This window comes from Hakea prostrata, chromosome 5 (assembly GCF_041222555.1).
Source record: "Hakea prostrata isolate BN-2017 chromosome 5, UWA_Hpros_2, whole genome shotgun sequence".
NCBI classification, from domain to species: Eukaryota; Viridiplantae; Streptophyta; class Magnoliopsida; order Proteales; family Proteaceae; genus Hakea; species Hakea prostrata.
Genome location: NC_142604.1, coordinates 3,491,942 through 3,504,711, shown reverse-complemented (window position 1 = coordinate 3,504,711; position 12,770 = coordinate 3,491,942).

Here is a 12,770-nt window from a genome sequence, read left to right as displayed (position 1 = left end):
CTAGCATTCCTTTTTAGTTTAATTTTTTACGTCCACGTAACTTAATTATTTAGGTTCCAAAAAAAATAACTTAATTTTCTATAAAAAAAATAATTGATAAAATTTATAATAAAATTAATTATTATTGCCTCCTATATAGTGACTTATTTACTAAAAACACTCTACTTTTTATGAAATTATTGTTACCCCCAATAAAGTTAAGAGATGTTAAAATTTGGACGGAAAAAAAAGAGAGATGCTAAAGTTGCAGGTTTAATATTTATTTTGTCCTTCTATAATTAACAAGTCAAAACACAATATTATCCTCATTAGGAAAAACCATATCAAATATCAATTATAGAGTTTTATTCTGAATTCTAAAAAAAATTTATTTTTTCATTAAGAAAATGAAGTTCCAAAAACTGATAGTGTCAAATTACATAGTAAATAAATAAAAACCTAATAGAAGTAGGAACTTTTTAAAACTGATAACATCAAATTAAAAAGTAAATAACATAACTAAAAAATAACATCAAACTGAAAAATAAATATAAAAAAATAAGGACCTACCAAATTAGAGTTAATTTTTTTTTCAATTATTAAGGTAATAATATAATTTAATATAAAGTGTAAATAAGTATAATAAAACTTTAAGGTTATTAAATGATTTTTAAATAAATAAAAGTTGTCACGTCGTCACTTAACTAATGGAGTGCAAATTTAGGGGCAACATTAATTGCTGGTAAAGTTTAAGGTTGGATTAATATTTCAAAAAGTATACAAAATAAAATAGTATTTAAACTATAGTACAAAGGAGCAACAATAATTATCTTTAAAAAAAAAAAGTAACTTAATTATTAAAACATTTTAATTGTAAAACCCTTTATTAGTGAGTGCTAAAATAGACCTTCAACCCTTTGATGTGATGTCAGGAGACGAGTCATTTATGCGGATTTTTGTGGGCGTCTGCGCGGGCATCCACCCGCGCAGGCATTAGATTTGGACACATAGCTGTGGAGACAACCAACGACTCCGATTTACTTGATTGAATTTAACATTTAAAAAGTTTTAAATATTACAATTACCTACCCCTGAAAGTTTTAAAATTTACAATATCAATCCTTTTTTTCCCAAACAAACAAAACCCTCAACTCGATTTCGCCGAGTACTTCATGGTGTTGATTAGGTCGAAAATCCCTTTGTCGATCGCTCGGCGAAATCTAGTGTTGAAAGCATCGAAGTTGAAGGCGGATGAGGCGGTGAAGATGGGGATGATTCACTCAGCGCACGATAGCCCGGAGGAGACCGTCGAGGCTGTTGTGCGGCAAAGCAATTGAGTGGAAGGAACTGGGATGGACAGGTTTATGCCTGTATAAGGAAGGCTTTGTTTCTGAAGTTGTGCGGGGTTTTAAGGTTGAACAACGATAAGGAAGCTAAAGCCAAAGCGGCTTCGAAGCTTTGAAATCTTCAAAACTTCACCTGCTAGTATTCGAGGAGAATTCTTGCCTTGTTGGATTAGATAATTGAGCGGAGACAGAAGCATCCGCGTGTCTTCGATACTGAAACTGTTGCAGCTTGCAGGTTATGGGTACCATTTCACCATTAGGATTGAAACTGCTCGCTCCTTGTGTTTCGAACTTGAACTATGTTGTTGCCCTTCGATTTGACTTTGGCATAACACAAGTAACTTGAAATAATATTTGTCTATAAATCTGCCCCAAAAAAGGCTCAAGCAGAGAGGTTCTTCGGGTTATAACTAGTCACCAGAGTAGGTTAGAGCTTCACCTGACGGAGAAGATGGATTAGATTACTGAAGACGGAAGAGAGGAGGATAGTTGGGTTAGTGTTTGGTTGAATCTGAATCGTTTTTTACCATCCCAAAACTTGCTTGGTTTTTTTGTAAATTTTCTTTGCATGAAGGGTGCGTGAGTGTAAATTTGTAAAAGTTTCAAACGTTAAAAAAAATGTAATTAATTGAAGCCATTAGATGAATACCTCAACAAATGTTGAAAATCTGGGGCTGCATGGACGATATCCGTGCAGCCGCCAACAAAAATCCCATTTATGCACAAGGAAATAGATGGTCAATTTCTTTGGCTGAATATCAGTCCCTCGTGAGAGTGGGAGAAGTGTTTTATTGTGAAAATTGAGGGCAATTTTTTGCTGTTGCAGGCTGTGAAAGAGGTATGAAAGAAGAGTTGGTAACTAGTATGGAGGAAAGTCGGGCAATTTTGCAACGAGTGAAGGAAAAAAGGAGGGGTTGGAAACAGATAGCACTATCCATATTTTTCCCCCCTAGTAGATAGTAGTATCCATATTAACAATAAAACCTTAGCCATGCTCCCATCACAACTACAATTTGAAACCCTAAATGTTGGAATCGTGTGAGATTGCATTTTTTATTTGAGAAACAAAATTGGGGTTGAATGGCGGGTCTTTTTCTTTATTTCTTCATTTTTCCCTTCTTTTTTTTTTTGGGGGGGGGGGTGTGTGTGGCGGGGCAATGATGGGTGACTTTTGACAAGGTGATGGGACCCCTTCACCCACCTATATGATTTTTAAGAATAGTTTATGTGGGTAATTTAGTAAATATATTTTTATTAAATACTTTGGGGGTGGGGTGGAGTGAGGTGGTGAGGCAATGATGGGTGATTTCCAGTAGAGTGGAGGGACCCTTTACCCACTTATATGATTTTTAAGAATAGTATATGTCACACCCCACCCAATCAAATCCGGTCATACCCGAATACCCGTGGGGTGATACACTACATGACCAAGATTCAGTGACAAACCCATACAAGTATATGATATAGCATAATCCAAGGACAATAATAAATAAAGTTTAAATATCTAATCATAAACTTTGAAATATTAAGTTTACAACCATCCATTAGTTATAGTTAGAAGTTAATTATTGTTAATCAAAAGAATATCAAAGTTTGGAAGAAGAGAATAGTTGTTTGTAGCGGAAATAATTAAATGTAGTGATAGAAGATACCTTCACCTCTCTTAAAAGATATAAGAGTATAAATATAAAATAGTGCCATAAATGACACTATAGAATCCTTAAGCATGGCGAGGTCTCTGCTGGAACCCAACTCCATAGGAGCAGTCCTAGCACAAGCACGAAGCTTCATGCGCGTCCACTTCCTCTCCAATCGCTCCCTCAAGATAATCTCTTGGCGACGGATCCTCCATTTGAATGGAGTCCTCATAACCTGTAGAATAATTTAAAGAAACAAACTGATGCGTCCAAAGTCGGCTCAGCCCTTAGATCTCCTTGTGATGACCTGCAAAACGAAAGCGTCAGATGTGGCCCGACCACTGGGCTCGGGAGTCCACCTCCGAAGACTAAGTCAGTTGATGAACTTAATCACAAACGGCTCTACTAGACGCACAGAGCTAAGGAATGAAAAACTGGGAAAGTGATCTAGATCGTAAGCTTATGAGAGTTTATGTCTACCAGTGTGTATATGGATCTGAGTCCTCCTCACCTTGTAGTTAAGTAAGGTTTATATAGAGTGTACCTTCGAATCTTCTTCGTTGGATGCACTTGAGCCTTCTTCGGATAGTCGTTGGATTCTAACAGTTAGATCCGTTGAGCGATAGACTTCTACTAGTTTGAACTAGTAGAGGACTCCTGAGATAACCTCACGGTTATTCGATGATTATCCCTTCAATAATGATAAGTGACAGCCGCCAAGTTGTGTTTGCCGTCATTAGGGTAATTAACCTAATCCATAAGTCGGATTAAGGCGTGCCTGTAGCTGATTTAGTTTTCTTCCTCAGCAAGCTATCTCCTGGACCCAGCTCGCTCGGAAGCGAGTCGATTCCCTCCATCTCAATCGGGGTCGAGAGTCAAACCGAGTACGAACCAGGTTCGATCATATTTCCTCCGTATCACGAGCCCCCCAGACCAAGCGTTCGGTCGATCCCGAGGGCTTGGTTTTGAACTGGGTTCTTCATTAGGCAATAGTCTCTGCGTATCCTACTAATTGCCGTATCACATTTAATGCGGTGGTCACTTTTCCTCAAGCGTTGTGAGGGCAATGCCACGTGTCCCATTACAGTTGAATGATTGTGGCTCACGTAACCCAAGCGACGGTTTCCGAACGCCTGTTTTGGATTCGTGAGTTCAAACTTTCAAACCGACTCTGAATCTCGATCATCGACGCTGGATCAATCTCGATTGTTCACGTCTTCAAACACTCGTGCGGGTGCTTAAAAGCGGTTCGTTGTCTTCGTAGGTTTCGTTCTTCTTGTCTAGATTTGAAACTTCGTCGTCTGCTTCGCGCCTTCTCGTTCTCAAGCTTCTGCCTCACTGAATCAGTAAGTTTACTGATCCTTTTGCAAAGTTAAAAACTCCCTATCTCCATTTTTTTTTGTACCTTACTGAAGCTAGTAATGGAAGATAATAGGGTTTCTTCTTCCCTGGTACCCAACATTAGTAATAGTAGTGGTAACGAAGCCTTTGCTTCCCTTCCTTCTGAGCAGTCGAATAGTGATAATAAAACCCTAACTGCCGTCTGGCGTGAATTCGCAGAAGTTTCCTATAAAAGTTTAGAAAGAAAGGCCGAAACTCCTTATGCCTTTCCTAAGTCTGGATCTTCCAAGACTCCTAGGGTAACCGCCGAGTCTTCTGGATAGTCAAAACAAACCTCCAGGTCTAAAGGTGGACCTAGTTCTGTTCCCTCCTATTACAAGGAGGAAAACCTTCTTTCGGCCATCTAGGGTTTTGATTTTCCTTCTTCTTATCACGTTAGGGCTTCCAATCCTGATGAGAGGGTTGATTCGACCCTTCCGGGCAAATTTTCCCTATACATAAATGCACTGGAAAGCGGGGTTCGCTTTCCTTTTTTCAATCCTTTGTTCTCAGCCATTCTGAATCACTGGGACATTTGCCCTGGAATGCTCCTTCCCAATAGCTGGCGTCTTATCGTCGGCTTCTTGGGTTTATGCTTTGAGCTCGGCCTCACGCCTTCTCTTGCTCTTTTTGTGCATTTTCATCTTCTTTATATTTCCCATCATCCTGGTTGGGTTGTGCTCTCCAAACGTAATAAGGCTGAGCTTGATTGGAGGGGCAGCATTTTTGCCAAAGGAACTTGCCTTTCCAATCACAAAGGATGGTGCGAACGATACTTTTTCTATCGAGCGCCTCAGTCAGATCTCAACTTCCCGACCATCGGAAACCAGTATACTTCATACTCTGAAAGTAACCGGGTCCTTCCCTTATCCAAAGAAGACGAGACGGCCACCAAGAAGATCAAATCAATTCCATGGTATCAGGAGATACATGGACTTGAGGTGGAGTACAACTCCATCCTTCAGTATTGGGGATTGACTCATTGTGAGCTTCTTTAACCATCATCCCTCAAATTTCTAAGAGTGATATGTCTTTTCGTAATTCTGATTCTTGTTCTTCTTTGTAGTGCCTCCAAGAATGAACCCTGAGAATCTTCGGGTGAAGGTTGCTAGGGCCGTTATGACAGCTGAGCAACGGTCGCTCTGAGCCCTGACTGCTGATCAAGAGGCTTCTGTTCCCTCTCCCGACCCTTCTTACAAGGGTATCAGGAACATCAAGCCTGTGGTTGACGCTTTGGGAAAAGGGAAGAAGCCAATGGTGGAGAGGTCAAATATCTCCTCCTCCACTCGAACCAAAAGGAAGCACGAGACAGTTGATGCTTCCTCCCACAAAAAATACTGAAGATTGTGAGGAGGTCTTCATACCTCAGTGGACATTAAAGCAGACTGATAGGGTGACACAAGACCTTGAGAAAGCTGCATAATGGAGTTCCCTCAGTCTTCTGCCTACCGATTGTCAGGATTTTGAAGCCCTGAACAATGATGCCCTTGTTAGCCAGTCCACAAGGTATCGGCCTTCCTGATTTTTATTTGATTGTTTTTCATAATCTCTTATGACTTCTTCTGATAATCTCCTTGTCCCCAGGAATGCTACGTTGAGCTTTTATCAGCACATGGAAGCATTGAGCCGGGTTGGTCGTAACGGCTCCTTGCTGCAGACCTGTGAAGAGAATTTGGCCAAGGCCAATTCTGAGATAGACCGGCTGACGGCAGCTACCAAGGAGCTGCAGATGAAGCATGATGAGGAGATGAACGCCTTGAAAAAGGCCCTTGACTCTTCAAAGGCTTGCGTTGTTGCTGCCGAGCGTGAGGCTAAGAAGCAAAAAGCAGCTGCCACGTTGTTCGAGTGACAGGCTTGAGCTTAAGTGCATGGAGAACGAAAATATTATGAAGATGGCAGTTCCTAGCGAACCCGAGCATATCAAGCCGGAGCTTCGAAAGGATTGTGTTCGGAAGTACCTGAATAGCGTACCTTTCTCCAAACTGCTGGGTGCCTTCAACATCCAAGCTTACCGCTTGGGGCAGAATGACGTTTGGGAAAAGATCCTTGAATCTATCCCTTCCTTTGATACAACTCCCTTTCGCGAGGTGTGTCACAGAGAGGTCTTCGGGAAGCTTAAACTAGACCTCCCTAACTAGGCTCGGGAAGAGGATGATTCTTTTTCAGCCGACCCAAAATATGAGGAGTATCTTGCTGACGAACCACCCCTCCAAGAAGAAAAGTCACAGGCTGCCGTTGAGTAGGATCCTGATAATGACAATCCTGAGGAAGGCTCTTCACAGGACCCTGAGAATGACGACCCTAAGAAAGGCTCTCATGTGCAGGACTCTTCGGGCAATAATGAGGAAGAGGCATAGGGAGTTACCCTCTCTTTTTTTTTTTGTAAATATTAATCCTACTCATTAATGAATAGATAATTTTCCCATGTTTGCCTCAGTATTTCCTCATCTCCTATCCAGAGACTTGTCTTGAAAATCAAAATCAAAATATAAATGATAAAACTTATCACTTAACTTTGTATACCTTGACGAAGGATAATCTTGTAAAAATATCATGAAGAGATGTTCGGGAAAGATGCCTTAGCCTTTTTCCCCCTTACTCCTTCATTTATTGCAAAGTCCACACGTTTCCCTTCATTTGCTGCGAAGTCCAAACGTTTTCTTGCCTTTGTACACCATTCACTGTTTTCAATGAATTGGTAATACAACCATTATTTAAATGGTGGTGCAACGGTTGGAGGTATTCTCGCATCAAGTGCCTATTTCCACGTGGCCTCCTTTTGACCGTTGATCTTGCTTGTTGAGGAATTCGAAGCGTTTCTTTGATCTGGGCCATTGGTTGCCTTTGGCTCTCAACCATCGTCTTACTACCTGAGGCTATTTAAGTCCTTCGAGGGTACTCTCCATCTATCCTGCTATCTGCAAGTTAGATTTGCAAAAACGACATTCCGTCTTTTTGCTCTGCATCCGTATTCCTCGTACTCCAACAATATTTCCTATCAGCCTCTGAACAAGTGAGCTTTTTGCTATCACCAATCTCTTCTCCTTCCCCCTGAGTAAACTCCACGGTAGTAGTACTTGGGATTTACTTAATGGGTATTCTGAGTAGTTCATATATGACAGAGAACTAGGGTTTTCCTTTGTTTCTTGTGTTGTTGGTTTTTTGTACTGATATGGCTTTTTCTGTGCTTATAGTGGCTCCTAGAATCGATCTAAACTTTATTAGGGCGAAGTCCTGTAAGAAAATCGTTTCAGCATCGATGGCGGTTGGGGCCAATGAGGTGGTTTCATCTGGTGAATCCTCTAAGCGTAAGGCGACTGCTGTTGGTGAATCTTCAAGTCAGATTCCCACAGTTTCTACTAATGCCACTCCTACGCTCCCTCTGCCTGAGGAGATCGCTCATTCTTCCCAGGAAGATCTTGATCACTCCGTTGCTGATGCCCCTGCCGAAGAGATCATTCGGGGATCGCCGAAGGAGACTCTTCGGACATTAAAGGCAACTATGTTGGCATCTGAAGAAGGCATGGCTCCATCAGGTGCTGCTTCTATTTCCAACTCTAGAGCTTGTTTGGCATCCTCTGCCTCTCCTTCTTTGGAGCCGGAGGATTTTGCCACTAGGAAGCGTCGTCGGTTGGTGGAGGATGCAACTCACCCTCCTCTTGATGTAGCTCATCCTTCTCATCCTTCGAGGAGGTCTGAATTAGTGTCAAACGAGTTTGACAAAGCGTTGGAGTGGTGCACTACTGCTCAAATGTCTAGCCAGAGCAGAGTTCTTTCCAAACTTCCAGACGATGACTTTATGAAGTCACTGGTGATGTGAGTTTCTTTTCAGTTTTCTTTTGATGCTGAAGCTTACTCTTTTGCTCCTGACTAACTCGGATGTTGTTTGCAGGAGTCTTACTGGGAACTTCCACAACCAAGTGGAAGCAGCCTCTAGACTCAGTAAACCGAGTAATGAAGTTTCCAGGCTTCGGGAAGACTCCAAAGCCAAAGACATTGAGATTGCTCGCCTTAGGAAATTAGCTTGGGAGGTTGCAGGAGAAAAGAATTCGGTGATCGAACGTCTCCGTTCAGACTTGGATGATGCCAGGGAGAAGATCCGGCGACTGGAGCGAGAAGCAGGAAAGTCAGGGGCCAAAGGATCTAAAGCGTTACCTCAAAGGCAAGATGTCATTCCTTTGCCCGAATCCCTTCTAAGTATTTACACAGTAAGCCCTTTGTTTGACATGCTGAATGCTTATAACTTGCAGGCGTACCGGGATGGCGAGAACAAAGTATGGGAATCAATACTAAGGAAAGATCCTCATTTTGATACGACTCACTACAGCGCTGTTGTCATCCTGAAGTGTTTACCAACCTGGGTCTTCCTTCTCCTGACTGGACCAAAGATAAGATCGACCCTCCGCCCTCAGATCCGGATATTATGCATTATCTTGAGGATTCTCCTGTTTATTCTCCCCTGGAAGGATTCAATTACGAAGAGCTCGCCTTGAATGCAAGTTTGGTTGAGGACCATACTTCTTCTGGACAAGCTGGAAAAAGAGTATGAAATTGCGGAGGATACTGTAATGCTTTTGTAATCCCCGTTCCTCCTTTTTTTCTTCTTGAATCTGTGTCGTTGCTCGACTCTTGTGTTTGTTCTGGCAAAGTTTTTATAATCTTGTTTGATTTCTTAATGATCACCGATGATGGCCTTTTTTTTTTACCGAAGATTGTACCCCAACTTGTAATCTCATGTATATGTTTGATGTAAAGGTTGGCCCCTTCTGGTCTTTTGAAGAAATAAGAAATTAACTTTATCTTGAACTTTGCCAGTCACTTGAGTCGCTGTTGCACTAGGTCTTAGTTGTTTAGAACAATGCCTTTACTTAAAGATTTCCAGAGAAATACAATAAGTCTGAGAAGGAACTCACTCGTGTTTTAATCCGATGCCTTGTAGAAGGAACTCACTCGGGTTTTAAACCGATGCCTTTACTTAGGGATTTCCGGAGAAATACGCTAAGTCTGAGAAGGAACTCACTCGGGTTTTAAACCGATGTCTTGTAGAAGGAACTCACTCGGGTTTTAAACCGATGCCTTGTAGAAGGAACTCACTCCGGTTTTAAACCGATGCCTTTACTTAAGGATATTTCGAAAATTCAATAAGTCTTGAAGGAACTTACTTACTCGGGTTTCAAACCGATGCCTTGCGGAAGGAACTCACTCGGATTTTCATCTGATGCCTTGACTTAAGAAATTCCGAAAACATTCAATAAGTGTTGAAGGACCCACACGGATATTCATCCGATGCCTTGTAGTCGGATCTTGTTCTTGAATGTGGTGTATGATGCCCCCAATCAAAAGATAATTGTTGAAAACCAATAATTGCATTGATTGAGTTGAAATTGGTTACATCACGAACAAAATTGAAATCATCATCAAAGATAAATTTTTTTGAGATGCCTGACATTCCATGAACGATCCAACTCTTTCTGGGTGTTGATGTTCTTCAGCTTGTAAGCTCCTGAACCGACTGGTTTTACAACCATATAAGGTCCTTCCCAGGAAGGGTAGTTTTATTTGGTGGCGTGGATCTTAAGCTAAGGTATTTCTCAAAACCAAATCTCCTGCTAAGTACCGACGATTCTTTACTCGGGTATTGTAATGTGACGCTATCCTTCTTTGATAATGTTGAGTTTGTGCTATTGCCTTTGCCCGAACTTCGTCCAACAAATCAAGACTATCAAGTAGTCCTTGCTCGTTCGCTTTTTCTTCGAACTCTCTATCCCGTAATGTTCCCGCCATTATCTCCACAGGTGCCAATTGTAACAACCCCCATATTTCTAACCCGAGATCCGTATTTCAAGTCCGAGAACCCGAAGGTCTAGTCGGGTGAACTTGTGAAGTGTCCATATTGAAGTCCATGATCCATACCCTGAACCCATGGATCTGGATCCTTTGTCTGAAGAGCCTGCCCTGCTTAGTATTTGGAATTCTAGAAGTTAAGTGTTCTTCGGAGATGTCCGGAATGAAGGTAAGATCTCCCCCATCTCTTCTTTAGGGCTAGGTTGGCCTTGGGTATCAACCCCCTAGCAAAAGCACCTTTGTATGGCAAATTACATGGGGGCGGTTGCTAGTGGCGGTCGATTAAACCAAGCGACCGCCATATCTGTTTTCGGGAATTTTACCCTATTTTGCCCCCTGACTTCTATAAAAGGCAACCCTCGTCTAAGTAACGAATATTTTATTCGTGGTTGCTAAATTTGGAGGTTAGACGGCTGCGAGGAAGTTCCAAAAGAGACTCTGAAGTGCTGGCAGTGACTTGGAGATCAGTCTTTTCCTTTTCTGACTCTCTGGCGTGAGGTAATGAATTAATCCTTTGTTCTTTACTCTCTTTGTCCGTTAAATTAGTGTTAACCCATCCCCTCGTCTTTGTGGTTACCCCCTTGTATCTTTTTAACTCTCTTTTCAATCTATTTGAGATGAATTAACCGTAAACGAAACCCTGATTTCGTGAGAAGGTTAATCCGGTCAAGGGGAGAGTTCTGGGTAATCTATTGATGGTAATGGTTAGTTTTCCCTCACCCTTTTGGCTTAGGGAGTATTAGATTCGAGACTTAGGTCAAGATTACTCGAAATCCAGTTTGAAAACGAGTTATCAGAGGCCTGAGTTTCGGATTGAAACTCACTGTTTTTGGGGCGGTCACTAGTGGCGGTCGCTCAACCTAAGCGACCGGTTGGTAAACAGAGACCAAATGGTTTTTGGTTCTGATTCAAATTGATTCATTTAACTTATATGTTATTGTAACCCTGTGTATAGGTAATCGCTGTTTGAAAGAAAAGTCATATAATAGTTATCGAATTTCATTTTACGGACAGTCTTACTTGTATGCAGGTAAGGACAATTCATCCTATCTCTTGAATAGACTTATAATATGTTAATCCAGTGTATATTTGAAATCATATTTCTTTATATATGCTGCTGTTTTTATGTCTTATATGGAAATCATATTACTTTACTGCTGTCTGTCTTACTTATATACATATTGTGTTGATTATGAATGTCATGTATTGATGGTAGTTGGTATATGGTTCTGATAAATGAGGTATCTATTTTGGGATATCTTAGCTAGGGATATCAGAAGGCTGTGGAATGGGACACATGCCTGCTGATGTCTCCAGCATTGTCTTTACTATTTGATGGCATTATTTAGCTAGAGTCTAGAATTGCATGGTTAGGTAGCCCACATGCTACTACCCTTTCGGTAGGGGGATTGAAACCGAGTGACCCGTGATGACAGTGATGTGACATTGTGGTCCACTGTTAGTCATATAAATGGTAGGGTTGCATATGTTAGGGTTGGGCTCATGGATGTCCAAGGATCGGACCGGGTGTCGTGAGGAATCATGAGAGCATCCGCCCCAATAATATGTGGATGACCATAGGGTTAAGGAGTGGAGTCCAACAGCGGTAGCCAGTCCGTGAGGATTCTCTCTCCTAGGTTGCAAAGGATACTGAACCAAGTTGGTTGGTGCCATAGGGGATGTATCTGGACTTCATGTAGACATGTAACCAGTATGACCTAGCATTGGATTAGAAACCTCGACATGCGCCAGTACTCATTACCAATGGTCGTGGTAAGAGAGTGTTGACTTAACCCCATCCATGGAATTGAAAGCCAGGTGTGGACTTTCCCCTTTTTCCCAGGATCCCTACAAAGGTAGCTAGTCCTTGCCGGATCAAAGTGATGAGACTTACCCATAGGAGGGCTGGTGTATAACTTAAAGCATGTCAACTATTAGAGACCTGCATAGTTAGAAATCATAGTATCATTCATACTTTGCATTCATTCATATTATTTATGTATCTTGGCATTGTTGGATAATTGATGGGATTTGTGATTGTTTCTTACTGAGTTCTCTATAACTCACGTCTTTATTTTGTATTGTTTATTAGCCTGCACAGAAGAAGGAATTATACAGGAGGATGGACTGGTTTCCTATGATGGAACCATCCCGTATGAAGAAGATGTGGCACCGTCAGTGGGAGATGGAAGTAGCATGTGCGGGAGCTCTTGCAGCTGCATGGAGTGCGCTTATCGCACCTATTGATGATCAGAGACGGAAGGTGGTCAGAAAGTTCGCTCGGCGAATAGATTTGAATTGGAGAACACCTTACCTTGAGATCCATGAAAAACACTTTTTAGATTTAGAAAAGGAAACTGGGAAGAAATTGATATAACTCTTTTGTTTACTTCCGCTGAACCCTTATCCATTTTATTCATTATTTATTTCCTTTATTATTGTTATTGGAGTATTTGGACTCCCGTAATTCATTTAATTAAGTTATTGAATAGTCTTTGCTCTTGATTATCTTTATTTGTCTTAACTCAAGACGTTCTTCGAACCAATCATATACTTTATTGAATATTGTTGATAGACTAAAACC